Below are 20435 nucleotides of genomic sequence, written 5' to 3' on the forward strand. Positions count from 1 at the left end.
TTTCTAGGCTCTCTATTCCATTGGTCTCTGTATTTGTCTTAATGACCATGCCACAGTGTTTTGATTACTACAGCTTTGTAGCAAGTTTAGCAGTTAGGAGATGTGAGAGAAACAACTGTTCTTTCTTTCTCTCTCTCTCTTTAAGATTGTTGGTATTAAGGTATTGAAATTCTATGTGAACCTTAGGATGTAGATTTCTATTTCTGAAAAAAGTCACTGGGATTTTGATGGGGAGTGAATTAAACTAGGAGATCACTTTGGACTTTTTTGACCTCTTAATATTGTCTTAATCTATGAACATGATGTCTTTGTGTCTGTCATCTTTAATTTCTTTTACCAATGTTACCTAGTTTTCAACACACAAGTTTTATTGCCTTTTTAACTTATTTTGTAAATATTCTTTTTGGTGCTATTATAATGGAATTCTCAATTTTCAGATTGTTAGTGTATAGAAATGCCATTAATTTATGTGTAGATTTTAATGTAGACTTTGTTTCTTTCAGAAACAGAAAAGGGAAAAAATAACTGGCAACAAATAGGAAACAGCAAGTTGATAGTTTAAAGACACCCATATTGATTATATTAAATTTAAGTGGCCTTGTATTCTAATTAAAATAGTATCCAATAAACTAAAAAAGAAAAAAAACCTAATTTCATCTTGCCACCCACATACCCACTTCATAAAGAAAGACATGGCTAATTTAAATAAAAAATTTAAATACTAAAACACAAGTTACAAAGTAATTTGCATGATAGATTAGACTTCAGATGGAGAAATGATAGAAGGCCAAGGAGGTACACGTTGTAAAGTAGTATGCTACCAAGAAGATAGAAAAATACTAACTGTACATGCACTAAATAAGCTTGAAAATGGGCAGAGAATCTGATAGAAGCATAAAGGAGAATTAAACTCACAAGTTAGAAATTTAGTACTTTGCTTAGATGATGACACAGATGTGAAGAACCCCATTAAGCAACTACACTTACATATCATGGGCTCATCTGTCAAACAGCAGAAAACACTACTCTGAAATGCCCAGAATAGCAAGATGGGTTATATTCTGGGGCAAATGATAAGTCTCAATTTTAAAAACTTGAAGGAAAAAGTATGTTCCCTGATCATTTTGGAATTAAACTAAAAATCAGTAATAGGATACTTAGTCCCCAAACAGTGGACCACAATATGGTACACTTAAAAAGGATTCACTGGTCATAAAAGAAATTTAAAAGAGCCTTTGAAAATGTTTTGAAGTTAAAAAAAAATCCACATATCCACTTCTGAAATGCAGGTAAATCTGTGCTTACAGGGATGTTTATAGCATTCGATGCTTATATTAGAAGATTGCAAGTAAATGATTTAAAGTAAAACCATAATGAACTAAAGCGTGCAGTGCAAACTGAACAGTAGATGAACAGAAAAGAAGGAACAGCAAAACCAAAAGAAACCACCCACAAAAATAAACTAGTGAAACCAAAACGGTTTTGAAAAGGTTAATGGACACCATTGCCAATATCCAGATTAAAACCTATCCCTAGAGATTGTATGGATATTTAAAGTTCAGCAGACTATTTCTTTGCTTAATCCAGCCTGCTGTCCATTCTCTAAATATGATAACTGGAGCACAGCTGTCCCCATTTTCATGTTGTCCCTCACTGTTTTGGTACTGCAGTAAGAGTTGATAAGTTATGACAGAATGTATAGTGCACAGAGCCTAAAATACCTGATATTGTATCAAGTCTGCTAATCCCTATGTCTAAGTAGGAGTATTATGTACAAATATTTTCCAATTAGGAAAATGGAAAAACTTCAAAGAAGCCATTAAACTATCTTGCACTATAGGATGCAGTGTTAATCTAGCGACATTTATTATTATAATCCTTCTCAACAAGAGAACTAATAACTAGTTAAGTTCTATGGTGAAGGCGGTTAACATCTATTATAAACAAAGAGATTTGTTCGTTCTAACTCCTTTTAGGAGGCCAGCATTACCCTGTTATGTACACAACACATAAGACCAAACAAGAAAGGCAGAAAACAGACCAGTTCCTCTGAAGCACATAGACCTGAAAATCTTTAAGAATGTTTTAACAAATCAAATGTAACTCCATAAAGATCACAGCAGATGGGATTTATCCCAGGAACGAAACTTTGGCTTATATTTGAAAATCATTGTTACATAGTAGATGGTTAAGGAAGAAGAAAAATCCTCTCAGTAGATAGAATGTTGGTCAAAATTCCAACTTCGCTCTGGATATGGTGTAGGTCTGTATCTACACACACACATACTATATATGGAATATTATTCAGCCATAAGAGATAAAACCTTGCCATTTGCAACAATGTGGATGGAGCTAGAGAACATCATACAAAATGGGATAAGTCAGCGAAAGACAAATACCATATGATTTCACTCCTATGTTGAATTAAACAAGCAAAGGGCGGGGTGGGGGTTGTTGATGGAGATGAAAGCCAAGAAACACTCTTAACTATAGAGAACAAACTGATGGTTACCAGAGGGAAGACGGGTGGGGGGGATGGGGAAAATAAGTATTGGGGATTAAGGAGTATATGAGCTGTGATGAGTACTAGGTGACTAAAATAAAAACTTAAAAAAAAAAATCCTCCTTCTTGATAAAATTCTCAACAAGCTAACATAAGAAGGAAATCCGCAGCAAGATAAAGGATTTCTTTGAAAAAACCCAAGTTTGTGTTCTACTTAACAGTGACAAGCCAGATGCCCTCCCTTAAGAACAAGGCAAAGATTTCTCATTTTACCACTTCTATTTGACATTGTACCAAAAGATCCCAGCTACCATCATAGAGGTAAAACAAAGAAAAACAGATTGACATTGGAAAAGAAGTGCGGTCTTCATTTACAAATGATGTGATCTCACATATAAAATCCTACAGAATATAAGATTTTCTAGTGAAACTACAGTCTGTAGGATGTAAGCTTAATAAGGAAATCTCAATTATATTTGTGTATGGTCAGCAAAAAATTTGACATTAAAAACTATGATAGCATCAAATGACATGAAGTGCTATGGGATATACTTAAAATACATTCAGGAATTGTACACTGAAATATTGCTGAGAAAAATTAAATGGAGAGAAAAATTATTTATAGATTGAAAGATAGTATTTTAAAAAAATCCAGTTCTCCCCGAATTGATCTTTAGATTTGATATAATCCATACCAATAGCTCAGTGGTATCTTTTTGTAGAATTTGGAAAACTGACTCTAAAATTCATATGGTAACATAAAGTGCCTAGAATAGCTAAAACAATGTTGGGGGAAAAAATGTTGGAAGACCCACAATACTTAGTCTTGATACAAACCTGCGGTAATTAAAATAGCTTGGTGTTTGTCTAAGGTTGGACTCCCAGATCAATGAAACCACACAGCATGGTTAGAAGTGAACCTCCATGTAAATGGTCAGCTGATACTTGACAAAGGAAATATGGTTCTTAACAAATGGTCCTGGAGATTTACTGCTCATGGGGGTGGTGGAGAGACAACAAAAAAATTTGTCCTTAATTTATAATAATTACACTAATTTATAAGCTTATAAATTGTAAGCTGTAATTTATAAGAAATTAATCCTTACAAGTTGGCACAGGGTGGTTTTTGGTAGAAGGAAACCCTGTTCTTAAAAAGGACATGTGTTCAACCCAAGTCTTGAAGGATTTTCAGAGATGAGTCACTCCCCATATGTGTTGACTGAAAATGCTGGTCGCAGTTGTTGACACAACATGAACACATCTTTTACCCAAAAGAAAGGGATAGAGTTTATTTGAGCCCAGTTCAGGACAGCTCCTTGGGACACAAAGGAGCATTTGGTGTAGAGTTAGAGACCTTTCCCAAATAAAAATTATAAATCCTTAGACAAAAAAACAATTCAGAAAGTTGCAGACCTTATCTTTGGCTTCTAAGATGTATGACTATATGACTTAGATCTTAAGGGAGCCAAGAAGTTTCTTTTTCTTACCTTTTATGTTCAGAATGCTCCTTTTTGGTTATTTAATGAAGCAGGTGTACAAAAAGTCTTCAGGGCAGAAATGGAGCCCATGCTGTAGAGGTTTTGCTGAGTCATTCTGACCTTGGTAAAGGTTACAGTATAGCTTTCCTGGGAGCCCAGGAGCAGGGCCCACAAATATAATCAAAAATTTCCTTTATCACAACCTAACATGAGAGTTAGTTTAAAATTTTAGAAAACAATGCTATTTAATGTTTAAATAACAATTTTGAAGTTTTAAGAATTTAAAGTTGTGCCCAGGCATTGGGTAAAACAAATTGAGGATAATATTTCTGAGAAGCGAGAAACATAACGAGATTTGGAAGGTAGAGGTACATGGATTTCAGCCCTATTTATAATGTTTAATTTCTTAATTGAGTTGATTGGTATTAGGTGTTGGTTATTTTTCCCTTTTATGTCTGTTAAGTGACAAAACAAACTGAAAAAAATAATTTAAGAATAGGATATATTTCTTTCCCAGTTTTTGCCTCCCTACCTCTGTCTCTGCCTCTTTTTCTCTTTGTGTCTCCATTACTCTCCCCAACTTTCCTTTACACTCCCCAGGTGTCCTACCCAGAATAAGAACAATGAGAAAATTAGCTAATGGGATATGGTAATCCTATGAAGCTTCCACATACCGGTACTCAGTTGGTACCAGGGATTTGGGTCCATACAACCAAGCTTTATAATGAATCAGAAGAGAAGGGAGAAGAAATGATTGTGAAAGGAAGCAGGATCTTATAAGAGGAGCAAATGAAATGGATTCATCTATTAGGAGCAAATATGTATACTCTTACCATCTCTCCTTTTATTTATGTAGTTTGCATAGTCCTTTTCTGATGAGATTTTTATGGTCCTTGGATACTTCCTTTCTCTACCTTTAGTCTTTTAACAGATTCTTTAACTTTGGCCAAAACATGAATAAATTTCAAATGATATAGTATAAACAGAATTGGATTTGGATTAAGGGATTGCAGTTTGATTTAGCTATAGCTATTAGCAGTATAGCTTTGGCCAGAAAGCTTGATTTCTTTGAAACTCATACTTCTTATTTTCAAATTCTGTCTTCTAGGTTCTCTTAGATCCCAAATAAATAACTTTTTTTTTTCAAATTCACTTAATTTGAATAATATATATATTGACAGAATTCATGACTTAAATGAAAGTTTTGTAAAGTACAAAACCTGCCTTACCTTCACATGATTATAAAAACCATTGAAAATACATTATTCTCAGTAACCTCTCCTTTGCTCCAGATTATACTGCTTTGCAAATTTATCTTCTTCATGGTCATTTGATGAACACTTTTGAATACTTTCAAAGACTGTTTTATTTTACTTTGAATTTGAAGATCAAACACAACAGTAACAAGACTCAAACATTTACATAATCTCCTGCAAATGTATAGATTTATTTATGTCTGGTGTTTAACACCAAGTGAAACAGAATACTCAGGTTTATTTTTCCTTAGTATGACTTTATTTACTTAATATGCCCATTATCATTTCCATTTCTTCATACTCTTAATCTTTAATACATTCAATATCTTAATGTCTTTGACAATGACCTATGAACTTTTTTTTTTGAAGATTTTATTTATTTTATTTGACAGACAGATTACAAGTAGGCAGAGAGGCAGGCAGAGAGAGAGAGGAGGAAGCAGGCTCCCTGCTGAGCAGAGAGCCCGATGTGGGGCTCGATCCCAGGACCCTGGGATCATGACCTGAGCTGAAGGTAGAGGCTGTAACCCACTGAGCCACCCAGGCACCCCAACTATGAACGTTAGATTGTGATAAAGCCTATATGAAATGATTTGACATCTGTATTTACTCATAATTGTCATCACAATTGAGAGTGAATGTGTCCTCCGTCCCCCCAAATTTCTCATGCCCCTTGGTAATACCGTTCTCCTTTCTCACGCCTCTAGACAACCAATGAACTGATTCTGTCAGTGTATTTTAGTTGTATTTTACAGGGGCCTACATAAATGGTATTACACAGTGTGGCTTTTTTTCAGTGCAATAAGTCTGAGATTCATGCATGTTCTTATGTATATTAATTTTTTTTATTGCTGGAGTAACATTGCATATAGGTATACTCCCAAATTTGTTAATCTAATCACTGATGATGAACCTATGAGTTGTTCTCTGTGTTCGCAACAAATCTGCATTCATCGTCTGGTATACCATTTTTTTGCATGGATACTTTCCTCTTGGGGAAATACCTAGGAGTAGAATGGCTGGATCATATGGTAGGTGTATGTTGAACTTATTAAGTTGTTCAATTGTTGCATTAAGTGGTTGTAATATTTTACATCGCCATCACCAAGGTATGGGAGTTCTAGTTCCTCCACATCCTTACCAGCATTTGGTATTGTCAGGCATTCTAAAAGGTGTGTTGTAGTAGGTCCTTTTGAATTTAATTTGTATTTTCCTAATGACTAATGATGTTGAGTCTCCTTTCATGTGTTTTTGCCATCCATATTTGTTCTCTGGTGAAGTAGCTGTTCAAGTATCATCCCTCTTTATGTAGGTTATTTTTTGTACTGAGGTGTGAGAATTCCCTGTGTATTCTGGATAGTATCTCTTTAACAGATGCATGACTTGGAAAAATTTTCTTCCAGACTGTGGTTTGCTCTTTCATTGTAACTAACTGTATTTTATGAAGATCAGAAAAAGTAAATTTCGATTAAGACTATGTTACCAGTTTATTTCTTACATGGATTACTATTAAAATAGTGACATAAATGTCATGTTTGAGAAATATTTACAAAATCAATTTCATAATTTTTTTCTCCTATGATTATTTTTTGAAGCTTTATAGTTCTACATTTTAGTATATGATCCACTTTGATATAATTTGTTACACAAGATAAGGAATAAAATTCACTTTTCACCATTACACATATAGATGTATAACTTTTCTCACAATATTTGCAGAAGACACTATTCTTTGATCCCCAAATTGCTTCTGAACCTTTGTCAAATCAGTTGTGCATCTGTGTTGGTCTTTTTCTGGATTCACTATTCTGTTACGCTGATAACTTGTCTGTTATGTAATGCAAATAACACATTGTGTTTGTTACATTAATGTGACTTTTAAAATGTTATAGTCAGACAGTATTCTTCCTTTTAATTCTTTCAGGATAATTTTGGTAATTCTAATTTCTTTGGATTTTTATATAAATTATAAAATTATAATTTATTCTTGTGTTGGAATTTTCATTAGGATTTAATTGCAACTATGGATGAATTTGAGAAGAATTAACATACTAACACTGAATCATCTGGCTCATTAAAAAAAATGGTATAGTTTTCCCTTGGGTATTCTTAAATTTTAACAATGTTTTTAGTTCTCAGTGCACAGGTCTTGCACACTTTCTGCCAGATTTGTTCCTAAGAATTTTATATTTTTGAGGCTATTGTAAATATTACCTAATTTCAGTTTCCAATTATTCATTACTAGTATTTGCAAATTCAGTTGTTTTATTAATCACTTACCTTGCAATCTTATCCACTTAGTACTGTTGGTAGCTTTTTGTAGATTGTGTCAGATTTTCAACTTTGACACACATACAATAAACATGTGACTAAAGATAGAAAAAGTAAAACTATTTCCTTTTCTGTGGCTTAGTACTGGATAAAATGCCCAGTTCAACATTCCATAGAAGGAGAAATTTATCTCCTTCCTGATCTTAGAAGAGCTCACTATTAATTATATTAGTTGTAGAAGTCCTTTGTTATGTAGAACAAGTTTTCTTTTATTTCCACCTTACTGAAAAGTTTTATCAGGAATGGATTTTGACTTTTCTCAAGTGCTTTTTCAGTAAAATTATCATATAATTTTATTTAGTTAATAGGGTTAAGAGGATTGACTTAGCTTTGGGGTGTTTGGGTTACCCAGTCAGTTAAGCATCCCACTCATGGTTTTGGCTCAGGTCCTGATCTCTGGGTGGTGAGATTGTGCCCTGCATGGGGCTCCCTGCTCAGCATGGAGTCTGCTTGAGGATTCTCTCTCTCTCTCTCCCTCTGCATCTCCTGCTCTCTCTCTCTCTCCCCCTCTAAAGTAAATAAATAAAACTTAAAAAAATTGACTTTCAAATACTTTCAAATATATTTGGTTTCAAATATAAAACCAAACTTGTATTCCTGGTCATGATGTCTATTTTTAATACACTCATCTGGTGCTTTTTTTCTTTTAGAATTGTTATATCTGTGCTCAGCAAAGAATACTAGTCTGCAGCCTTCTTCATAATGTTTAGTTTTGTCCTCACAGAATGTATTGAAAAGCATCTCATAACACTTCTCTTGTGGACAAGTTTTTCAAGTTACAAACTCATTTTCTATAATACAGTGCTGTTTAAGTCTTCTGTCTTTGAAGGAATTTATCATTGTCCTATCATTGGAGTTGTTGAATATATTGGGAGAAAATTGATCATAATCATCTCAAAATCCTTTTTGCATTTGTAGAATAAGATCTATAGTTAGTCTCTTACTCTCAATGTAGTTTGAGTCCTATCTCTCCATCCATCCCCCTTTGATAGCCCTAGCCATTATGACTAGAGTCTTGTTTTTTTTTTCCCCCTCTAAGACCCAGTTTTGGTAAACATGGATTTTTTTCTTTCCATTTTTCTCCTTCATTTATTTGCACTCTTATTAATACTATTTTTCCTCTACTTATTTTGGATTTAATTTGCTCTTTTTTAGTTGCTTAAAATGGAACACGAGGTCATGAATTTTAGTTTTCTTATACACTTTCATGCTTGAAACTTCTGCCTATGTATGACTTAACACCAGCCCATTTATCCTTACATTTTGTCTTTATTTACATTCAGTTTAAAATACTTTCTAATTTCTGGGGTGCCTGGGTGGCTCAGTGGGTTAAAACCTCTGCCTTCAGCTCAGGTCATGATCCCAGGGTCCTGGGATTGAGCCCCACATCGGGCTCTCTGCTCAGCAGGGAGCCTGCTTCCTCCTCTCTCTCTGCCTGCTTCTCTGTGATCTCTGCCTGTCAAATAAATAAATAAAATCTTTAAAAAAATACTTTCTAATTTCTGTTTTGATTTTTGCATTAACCCATGTATTATTTAGAAGTTTAATTTCTAGTCAACGATTTTGCAGAGATCTTTGTTAATTATTTGTAATTCTATTGTGGTCAGAGAATATAGTTTTAATGAATTGAATCCTTATAAATCTCTTAAGACTTGTGATATGGTCTTAGTAAGTGTTCCATGTGCACATGAAAATAATGTGTATATTCTGCTGACTAGAATGTTTTAAAAATCTTAGTTGGGTTGATTTGGTTGATATGTCATTCAAGTGTTCCATACACTTAGAGATTTTCTGTGTTTATCAGTTATTGTTAGAACAGTATCAATCTTCAGTTGTATTTGTGGAAACATTTCTCACTGCAATCCTATCCATTTTTCCTTTGTGTATTTTGAAGATCTGTTAAGTACATAAAGTTTAGGATTCTTATGCCTTTTATGACTTGATGTTTATAAAAAGACCTTCATTCTTAGTATATACCTCCGAAACCTACTTCTCTGCTATTAATTAGTTAGCAGATTTATGTTGATTAGTTTAGAATGGTCTATCTTGGCCATCTTTTCCCTTTTTATCTATTTAGCTATTAATATTGAAAGTGCATTTCTTTTAAATACCCTAAAATTGAGACTTGCCTCTTTAATAATCTTTTAATTATAGTATTGGTCATTTACATTTAATGTGATATGGTTGGGTTTAAGTCACATTTGAAGTTGACAGTGCAATTTAGGACTGGCCATCTTCAGCTTCAGCATGAATCAAGGTCTATTTATATTCCCATATTTAGTTAAAAATTGAAAATGAGAATTTGACAGTGACAAAACTGAACATAAAAATAAACATAGCTACCTTCCTATATTTGTCCTTGTAAAATGCTAACACATTAAGTAACTGTTACAGTTAATGAGTGACTATAAATCCTGTTTCCACTTTTGAGGAGGAGACTTGGTTTGGAAAAGAGATATCTAAAATTGCCAGTAGAAAATTCTCAAATTTTAAAGATACTATTCCATGCACTGTGTAAAGCTAGTTCAGTAGGTACTTGTTAAGTTGCACTGCTTGTGTTGTATTGGATTTCTAGTCCAATACATGGTGGCCCATGCCCCAAATTGGTTTTCTAGATTCCTAAGATTCTATTTAGGCTTCTGGTCTCCTATAAAGGTTTCAGCTGACAGCACAGTGAGAAGTATTCAGATAAGTCATCTGCAGATACAAAAATACTTTGGTTCTGCTGGTCATATTCCCAATGTTGTCTAATACATAATGCTGCCTTTATGGGGCCTGCATTTTTGAATTACAGGAATAGGACTTCCTCACTACTAGCTATATGAGGAACTTCTTCACACATTGTCAAAAGAAGGTAACAAATTTGATAAACAGAAGTTAAATGATAGCTAAAAACAAAACAAAACTGATTGCAAATCCAGTGAGAAATTAGGTATCTATACCTTTATGTTGATATTTTATACCAAAATGACTAATGAATATTGTAGAAATGGTATCCAAGAAATTAAACTGTTAACAAAGTTATTAATATACAATATTAAATGTAATGGTTGTGATTTTCATATAACATCACTCAATTATTAGTCACTAGAGAAGATAAATGTTATCATTTAACCTAGAATGCTAGTTTAATAGTTGCCTGCATTGTGTATATAAGCTGCTGACAAGATCTATTTTGGTTCAACTGGTAATCATAACTGTTTGGTATCACTTATGTACACTCTTACAATGACAGATTTTTTTAAAGACATAAAATATTGGGTAACTTGGTTATAATATCTAGAGACCTATTAAGTTGTTAAAAAATTAGATCATATAACATTTTCAGAGAGAAGTGATACGAGCCATGAAATCCTTGCTACTGAGACATATAATTATTTCTGACAAGAAGATATGATACCTTCTTAATATGTCAGTACAACAGAACTATAGAGTATTTAGTGAGGAATATACAAGTGATTATCTGTCTGTGATGCCCTAATATCGTGGACTGACAACAATTACTATAAACACTACCCCAGATAGAAGTTTCCTATTCAGTTTTCACTAATCTAGAGAACGTCCGCTGTAGCCAAGGTGAATGTCCGGTTTCTAGGACATGTGGTGATTACTTGTGCTGTTCCAGCAATAAGTAGCCCTGAAATCACAATACTTCTAACAGCAGTTTTATCATTTTTTTAAAATTAGTGATTATGCACTAAGCAACAGTGTCCCAGGGTTGTGCTGGAATGCATGGTTTTGAAATACCTAAGAGTTCCTGGTGCATGTCACAAGCTCAAATCACATTAAACCTTCATTCACAAATAAATGTGATTTTGCTATGTGGAAGGGAAGTAGTAGGGATCTTAAAGGACAAGGACAAGACAGTGCTCCACAGGATTGCATTAAAGTAGAAATTTAGACTGTAATCCTGAACTTTGTTAGTAAGTATGGAAAGCCAGAGATTTTTTTTTATGTTCAGTTCACCAACATATAGTACATCATTAGTTTTTGATGTAGTGTTTGATTCATTAGTTGCTTATAACACTCAATGCTCATCACAACATAGTATCAATGGCACATGATTCCAAACAATCTCAGAGAGGCTTCTGAGTGAACTATTGGTATTTGTATATATTTTAGATGTCCTGCTTGGCGCAAAGAATAAAATGGTATTAAAATTACACAATGTTTCTAATTTAATTTCTTGGGTATTTGGAAAGATTTTCAAATTCAGAGTGCCATCAATGCAGTATCTTGTTTCTTCCAGTGTTTCTTCCAGAAGGTTGTGTGCGTATAGCCATCTTTAGAAAAATAAGCCCACACTGGAACAGCACATAGTGTATAAACTGATGTAATGTTGACATACCTCCACTGAGAGGTGTGGTCTGTGTTCCCTGCGTTCAGACCTGGCTGGACTTCTGAGACTCCTGCAATCAGTGGAATGGAGGAGGGTGATGATGCATGGCTTCCGGGGCCAGGCAGGAAGTGGTCATATGGCTTCTACATAGGTATCTTTTCCTTGGACGTCTTGCTCTTGGACTGGAAAGACCTCTTGTGGTACTGTTATGGCTGACATGCCCAGCTAACTCCCCAGCTGACCATCAGCATCTATGATAGGATATGGGAGAGAGTAAGCTTCCAGATGTTTCTAGGCTTGGATTTGAGTGTTCACCTTTGTTCTAAACACCATGGAACAACAATTTAAATAGTCTTGTAGGTCTTTTCTCAGCTCATGCTGAATGGAAACGGAGATAATAATTACTGATTATAGCCTCTATGTTCTGGGGTAATTTGCTGCAGAGCAGTAGACTGATGCCTTTGTGTGGCTCTCGTAGTGAGTTGAAGATGGTGCCTGTACTCTTCACGCTACCGTCGCACTTACCCCCAGCCCCCCACAAATTCAGCCCTGCTTACTTTTTGCTTCAGTGACCAGGTTTAGGAGCTCTGATGTCCATGCTAGCTCCAGTGTCAGGGAGGAAGACCGTTTGGACTGGGGAAAAATGTGCCAGGAGTGATGCTAATTCCTAAAACCATTGCTACCAGTATGGTGCCTCCAGTGGAGAAATGCCAGATCTAGCTATACTCCGGGTCCTCTCTATATGAAATCTCATGGCAAGATTTGACTTATTTGTTTTTTGCTTAGATTGCTCATGGTTAAAATTTATTAAATTCTAACTTGATGTAAAACTATCATTTCATTATTAGAATGGATTAGCAAGGCTTAAGCATTATTGCCATGTTATTAAGATTTTGAAACGCCTGCTTGTAATCGGTTAATGCTTATAATATTTATTGGAAGCAATTGAATATTTTTTCCTTAAGATGTTCTGGGCAATTAAAAGGAGTGTATTTCTGGGCAATTAAAAAGATTGTATTTCTAAAGACAGTGAATGGTTAGTGAAGCTGTGCTCATGCTATTTAACCATATATAGTTGGCACTGGGACATTGGATCTAGAGTCTATAAGTAATTTTCATTAAAAAAGTCAACAAGATAACCCTTTTCTCAGTCAACTGAATATAGTATTTCTGCTGTCATGCATTCTTTGCACCAGTCTCTAGAGAAATGCCAAATCCTTTATACGTAGGTAACAAATTGAGAAAAATCCTACATTAATAACTTGGGTTTCATAGGTAATGTCTTATCAGTGACAGTGATTTATGATCTTACTTTTCAACCAGGTATGCTCATGGAGATAAGAAGTATTTAAATTCCAGCATTATTTTTAAACTGGGGCTTAGAAGAAAGTATTTAGCCTCAAGAGTTTTTGTCCATATCGATAGAGTAATACGAAGGGAAGTGCTCTGTAAATTAAAAATTTCAGTGATAGGGATTCATTATCCTGTCCAGACAGTTTATACTTTAAAGATCTTTCAGCAGCATACCCCGTAATACCTATTCTAACACCTCATGGTAACAATTAAAAAGCAGCTACCCATATGACAATTTTGTATAACATAACTTTTTAAATAGGGAGAGCAGCAAAGACATTTCCAGTGATCTGGAAAGGTGAGTTCTCTTGGCTCTCCTCTGGCATCTCTCCTGTGATCCCTCTCTCTATAAGGATGCACCTGGTGGGCCACAGTGTCAGTGTTTTGGTTTGAGTCTCCTCCTTCCAGTGGTGGTGGGTGCAACCCATTTACACATGCTGCTCCAGCTGTCCATAGCTATGACTGTTTGCCTGGAATACTCCACATTCACAATTTTAAGCCAATTCTACCTAGTCTGTGAAGTCTGTCCTTGTCTTAGCACCGTCAAGTCCATTTCAATTTCAAGTAAGCGACCTGTAACTCAATTCCAGGGTTACAGAGCTGTGTGTGCCCCTGTGCTCCAGCTGTGTGATGATTCCCTCTGGATTGGTTTCTGAATGCACTGAAGGCAGAGGCTAGGTCTTCTGGTAATGCCATTCCCTGGTGTAGGACTGGGCAGATGTTGAGAAACTCAAACTTAGTTTGAATCTAACCTTAAATAAGAACGGTGCTGGCAGTTTTATGGCAGCAAGAACAGATTGAAAAATACCTTAGGGCACAATTATATGTTTTTATTTTTTTCTGAATTTTTATCTAAATTCCAATGAGTTAACATACGACACAGTATCAGTTGCAGGTATAGAATTTAGTGATTTGCACAACACCTGGTGCTCATCTTAAGTGCCCTCCTTAATCCCCATCACCCATTTAACCCATTCCCTCATCCAGCACCCCCTCCCTGGGGAGCCATCAGTTTGTTTTCTGTAGTTTAGTCTGTTTCTATTTCCTGGCTTGCCTCTTTTCCCCGCCAGTTCATTTGTTTCATAAATTCACATGAGTGACATCATATGGATTTGTCTTTCTCTGACTTATTTCTCTTAGCCTTGTACTATAGCTCCATATATATATCCTTGCAAATGACAGGATTTCATTTTTGATGGCTGTGTACTATTCTCTTATGCCTGTGTACTATTGTACTATACTATGGCTGTATACATTCTATTATTTTTCTATTCTGTGCATATATTCATGCAGAATATATGTGAATATGTATATTCTCCACATTCTTGCCAATATCTTGTTTCCTGTGTTGTTAATTTGAGCCTTTCTGACTGGTGTGAGGTGATATTTCATTGTGGTTTTGATTTGTGTTTCCCTGATGATGAGTGATACCGAGCATCTTTTCATGTGTCTGTTAGCCATCTGGATGTCTTCTTCTTCTTCCTTTTTTTAAAGATTTTACTTATTTGTTAGAGAGTTAGAGAGCACAAGTAGGCAGAACAGCAGGCAGAAGCAGACTCTCTGCTGAGCAGGGAGCCCAATGTGGGACTCGATTTCAGGACCCTGGGCTCATGACCTGAGCTGAGGGCAGCCGCTTAACCGACTGAGCCACCCAGGCACTCCCATCTGTATGTCTTCTTTGGAAAAAATACCTATTCATGTCTTCTGCCCGTTTTTTAATTGGGTTATTTATTCTTGGGGTGTTGATTTTGATAAGTTCTTCATAGATTGGAGATAGTAACACTTTATCAGATATGGCATTTGCAAATTTCTTCTTCCATTCCGTAGTTTATCTTTTAGTTTTATTGAGTTTTTCCTCTGCTGTGCAGAAACATTTTATTTTGATGGAGTCCGAACAGCTTATTTTTGCTTTTGTTTCCCATGTCAAGGCCTGATTTTTTAAAGTGTGGTTGGCTTGGAGAGGAGGAAGAAGTGGAGCACATGAGGCCAGAGAGGCAGAATGGGGCCTTTAAATCTAATGTATTTCTTAATTGCATCTGCGAGAATTTCCCTGAGCATAGGAGACATATCTCTGCCCTCTGAAACTTCTTCTCCACTTTAAATTGTCCTGTACAAATCTGTCCTATGCATTCTTAAGTCTTTCAAACTGTCCAATGCAAATTTTCACACACTATCTGGTATTGTAGTCATTTGCAGGTACAACTCATTATCTGTATTAAAAAGTGAATAGTCTAAGGCACCGTATATATATTTCTCAGGTTTCTAGTCTCAGAAATGATTACGATTCCAGTTCACCACAGGGGACACTCACTCATTACTATATAAATGAAGTGATATATTTTAATGTGAAGGCAAAGTATTACTCTCTAGAGTTCTTCAAAACTGGCTTTAAAAAGATCAGACATCGGGGCACCTGGGTGGCTCAGTGGGTTAAAGCCTCTGCCTTTGGCTCAGGTCATGATCCCAGGACCCTGGGATGGAGCCTCACATTGGGCTCTCTGCTCAGTAGGGATCCTGCTTCCTCTCTCTCTGCCTGCCTCTCTGCCTACTTGTGATCTCTGTCTGTCAAATAAATAAATAAAATCTTAAAAAAAAAAAAAGATCAGACATCAAGAAAAGATAGTAGTACACAATCGGAGAAAGACAACTATCATATGATCTCCCTGATATGAGGGAGAGGAGATGCAACATGGGGGGTTAAGGGGGTAGGAGAAGAATAAATGTAACAAGATGGGATTGGTAGGGAGACAAACCATAAGTGACTCTTAATCTCACAAAACAAACTGAGGGTTGATGGGGAGAGTGGGGGTGGGGTTATGGATATTGGGGAGGGTATGTGCTATGGTGAGTGCTGTGAAGTGTGTAAACCTGGCAATTTGCAGACCTGTACCCCTGGGGATAAAAATATATGTTTATAAAAAATAAAATTTAAAAAAAAGATAGTAGTACATATATTACATGGTGAACATTATTTTTACTTTTCATTTCTGGGAATATAATTAGAAGTGAGGTTATTTATAGTTAATTATGTGCATATAGTTAATTATGTGCTTAAATACTAGTAAGACAATGATCAATTTATTTGTGGTATGAAGACTAAGTCTTTAGATGTTTGCTTTTATGATTCTCTTTTTCCTTTTTGGTTTAAAAAAAAAGTTTCAAGTCATGGATATTCTAAGCTTCTGGAAACAAAATCAATGTCATTTTAAAATGCAAATTATTAGACTGTGATTTATTATAGTAATTATTTTCCAAAACTATAAAACATAGAAATACTAGACTTGAGAGCAGGGACATCTTTTATATCTTTCTGTGCCAGAGCCTAGCATGTTCCCTGCGCAGAGTATGTATTCTGTATTTGAACATAGCTGAGATGTGGAAAAGAATGAAGGTGCAGAAACATGTCAACATGTATATATTTAGACATATGGTCTTAGATTCATTGAAAGATGTTCACATTATTGTACAAAAAATAGTTGATAACATTTACAAGAAAGGAAGTCAATGGACAAACCAAAATAAGTTCCTACTATGTAAAAGATATTATATAAAATACTGAGAAATATAAAATTCTTCACAAATTGACTTTAATGAGAAAATAACTTCTGTGTAGGAAAAGTTAAATAACCACTAAGAATACATATCAGTTCAACATATTAAAGCTTGGGAGAGGGAGCATGAGAAACCCAGCAGAGAGGAACCCACCACCCACGTACTGCCATTGGATTCCCAGGAAGTGAGCTCAGTCTGAGAGCGAAGGAATTATCCTGGAATCGACTGCAGTTGGGAACTCACAGACACTGGATTTGTTTCTTATTCTTCACGTTGGGGAAAAATCTCTTGTTTTTAAAAAGTGATAAATTTGGTGTTCAAGAAGATTGGATTGCAATATAGTACCTAGCTGCCCATCATCCTCTTTTTCCCTATAACACCACCCCCATTTCCTGGGGAAAGGGTGATTTTTTTCTCCATTGGTTCAGTAATCCATCTTGATGGTTGCATTTCCATTCTACACTAGTTGGTGTACTTCTGCTAGATCTTTTTTTATCTCCACCATCTATAGATAAATACCTGGCAGCTGATCTTGGCCAATCACATGTCTCTCTTGAGACATTGAGACTTAATTGTTCGGAGAAGATTAAAATGTTCACATTTGATGCATCCTATTGTCGTGCCCATATACCTTTGTATGATGGTCACAGCTACAGAGAGCTGCATGTTCATATCTGGTCCGAGTATGGTTATTAAGCCTTGTTTCCTGTGAGTGATCTTCTATCCTTCCAGTAATAGCTACAATCCAAGTTGGGCAGTTTCTTGTTTTATACTTTGCCTCTTATGCTTTAGTCTTTTAAAAATCCCACTTAAAATAACTTACTATTCATAATCAGTGCTAGAGACGATCAGAAAAAGGGGATGTTGCTCTTAACTGGAGTACTCTGGAAAAAAATTTTGCAAAGGAGTGTTTCACGTGGGACTTGAAGGATGGGTAGCAATGAATTATGTTAAATGAACGTTCAGTGATGGGGAAACATTATCAAATACTGGAAGCTGATGAATGCACTATAATGGAAGTGAATAGAAATAAATCATGTTACATTGTAAACGTGAGTTGGAAGCCAGGTTGAGAACATACTAAGATATTGAAGCTGTATTTAAGAATTTAAGCTTTTAAAAATAGATATATTGTACATAAAACATTCAAAGATGCTACGTCCAGGTTAGACTGCAAAAGGAAGAGTCCTACTTGAGAAAAGAAACCATTAGTCTAATTACAAATTATCAAAAAGAATTATCACTACTTTTCTGGACTTTTCCTTGCTTTTGAGTTTAGTTTAATAATACAGATAACAAAATACAAAAAATACTTAGGATGTAAAAAATGGTATTGCAAATCTATGAACCTTGAATATATAAAGCAAGAATAAAATTAAGTATTTTTCTATTTTAAGGTACAGAATAGCAAAAAGTTTTTTTGGTAAGTTTTTGAGACCTCTTAATATGATTTGTGGAAAAATGAAAATAAAGGCCAAGTTACAGAATCTATGAGGAGATAGATTTTTGATAATTAAGAGAAATTAAAGTAGAATTTCTGACCATAAAAGAAGTGGAAGAAAATTATATACAAGTAAATCAGTATTGACATACAATCCATATAACTCAGGATCTAAGATTAGATTGGGTCTAAAATAACCACTGTAATTTCTATGTTAATTAAATTAACAAGGTAGGGGCGCCTGGGTGGCTCAGCGGGTTAAAGCCTCTGCCTTCGGCTCAGGTCATGATCCCAGGGTCCTGGGATCGAGTCCCACGTCGGGCTCTCTGCTCAGCAGGGAGCCTGCTTCCTCTCTCTCTCTCTCTCTCTCTGCCTGCCTCTCTGCCTACTTGTGATCTCTGTCAAATAAATAAATAAAATCTTTAAAAAAAAATAAATTAACAAGGTAAATTACAGAGCAGCATTTTATTGTTATGGCTGATGAAAAGCAAATGTTGCAGTCGATTGTCTAAATGTAATTTTGGCACTATGGCTTAGGCAAAACATCTGGAATTTGATAGAAACTTCTTTGTTTCATTATCTCTATAAAGTTTCACACAGTAGATGTTCACATTTTCCCTTTTATTTAGAAAATTTATTCTGTAGCTATTTCTTTACAACCTTTTGCCTACTGACTACTCTGGGTTTGATGAATAATAAAATAAATAATGGCACTTTGGAATAGAGTACCAATATCAGGGAACCAGAAATATCTGTGCTGTCCAAAAGGATAACCATTAGCCATATGTTGCAACTGATCTCTTGGAATGCAGTTAGTCTGAGTTCACATGGGCTGTAAGTGTAAAATACCCATTGACTTTTGAAGACTATGTAGGAAAAATACTTATATTTTATGAATATTCAGGATAAAACATATATACCTGGAAAAATATATTAATACTAAATTTCACTTATTTCTTCTTATTATTGTGGTTACTAGAAATTTAAAACTATGTTTGCAGCATGCATTGTGTATCTTGGAGGACTGATCTAGAGCTTGAAGCAATGACATTTTCACTAGGGAGAGAAGGCCTTCTCTTGCAGATTCTCTGATCAAACACTCTACAGTCTAACTGTATAAGCAAATTGGTTAATTGTAACTAATGATTATTATAGCTTCTGGCAAACTTAAGTGTTTCTGATGGTTGTTTTAGCTAAGGCTTAGCAATGAAAGGTGGGTGGCTCAGAGGAGATTCCATAACTGTTATAGGACAAAGGATTTGCAGGTTCCCTCTTCATTGAGACCCTATAGGGTATTTGTTTTAATGGCCAATGGAACTCAACAGTGGCTGCCCAGTGTCTTTGGGGCCTGTAGGAAGGACAGACAAGAGCCCTGCTTCGCTCCTGAGATCAATGGGATAAATGACCCATGTTCTTAGTCACAGCACTGTTTGGCTTTTGGTTAAAAATGCCTCTCTCTCTTTTTTTTTGGGGGGGGGTTGTTCCTGGGTTGCTTAGTCGTTAAGCATCTGCCTTCAGTCAGGTCATGATCCTGGGGTCCTGGGATGGAGTCCTGTTTCAGGCTCCCTGCTCAGCGGGGAGCCTGCTTCTCCTACTCCTCCTGCTTTGTGTTTCCTCTCTGTCAAATAAATAAAATATTTTTTTAAAAATTGCCTCTTTTTCAGTGACAGGTCTGCTTTAGTTCTAATACCTAAGACTGTCTTTTTACTGCAAAGCATCACCGTTTGTTTTTTAAGTTGGCTATCTTCAGAATATTTTTCTCAGGGGATGGCCTAAGGGGATTTCACTGTATGTATAGAAAACATTTTTTTTTAATACATATGACTTTGCAAGTGGCACTAATCAAATTTACCACATTGTTTTCTGATATGCTCTGCCTGTCAACTTATTAATTCTCTTACACCCCACAGTGAAAATGACCCATTATACAATCCGTTGATGGCATTCATTGAATTAGTTAGGCTTATAATCCCAGAATCATCAGGAGGATGTTATTTAACATGCAGCATTTCCATCTGGTGTAAATTGGTAATAATTGGGTATTCCAGTCCAATGAGAGAGCATGTGGCCAGTTGGTTGTGCATCTAAAAGCAAAGGAATGTATTTGCAAGCTCCTAAGTTACTTTGCATTACAGTTAAACCTTTTCCAAATAACCGTTTAAAGAATAATCTTCCTATATAT

The 20435-nt window shown here is 35.4% G+C and overlaps 1 long non-coding RNA gene across 1 annotated transcript in view; it reads left to right on the top strand.

The window, feature by feature from the left end:
- Positions 1-11773: 11773 nt before the first annotated feature.
- LOC125093965 (uncharacterized) overlaps positions 11774-20435 on the top strand; it is a 31351-nt gene continuing 22689 nt past the window's right edge. Inside the window, exons 1-2 of the long non-coding RNA XR_007125400.1 lie at positions 11774-11785; positions 18549-18562. This is a non-coding gene — a long non-coding RNA (uncharacterized LOC125093965). The remainder of the gene's footprint in view (positions 11786-18548; positions 18563-20435) is intronic.

The sequence above is a fragment of the Lutra lutra genome, chromosome 2 (assembly GCF_902655055.1).
Source record: "Lutra lutra chromosome 2, mLutLut1.2, whole genome shotgun sequence".
Taxonomy (NCBI): domain Eukaryota; kingdom Metazoa; phylum Chordata; class Mammalia; order Carnivora; family Mustelidae; genus Lutra; species Lutra lutra.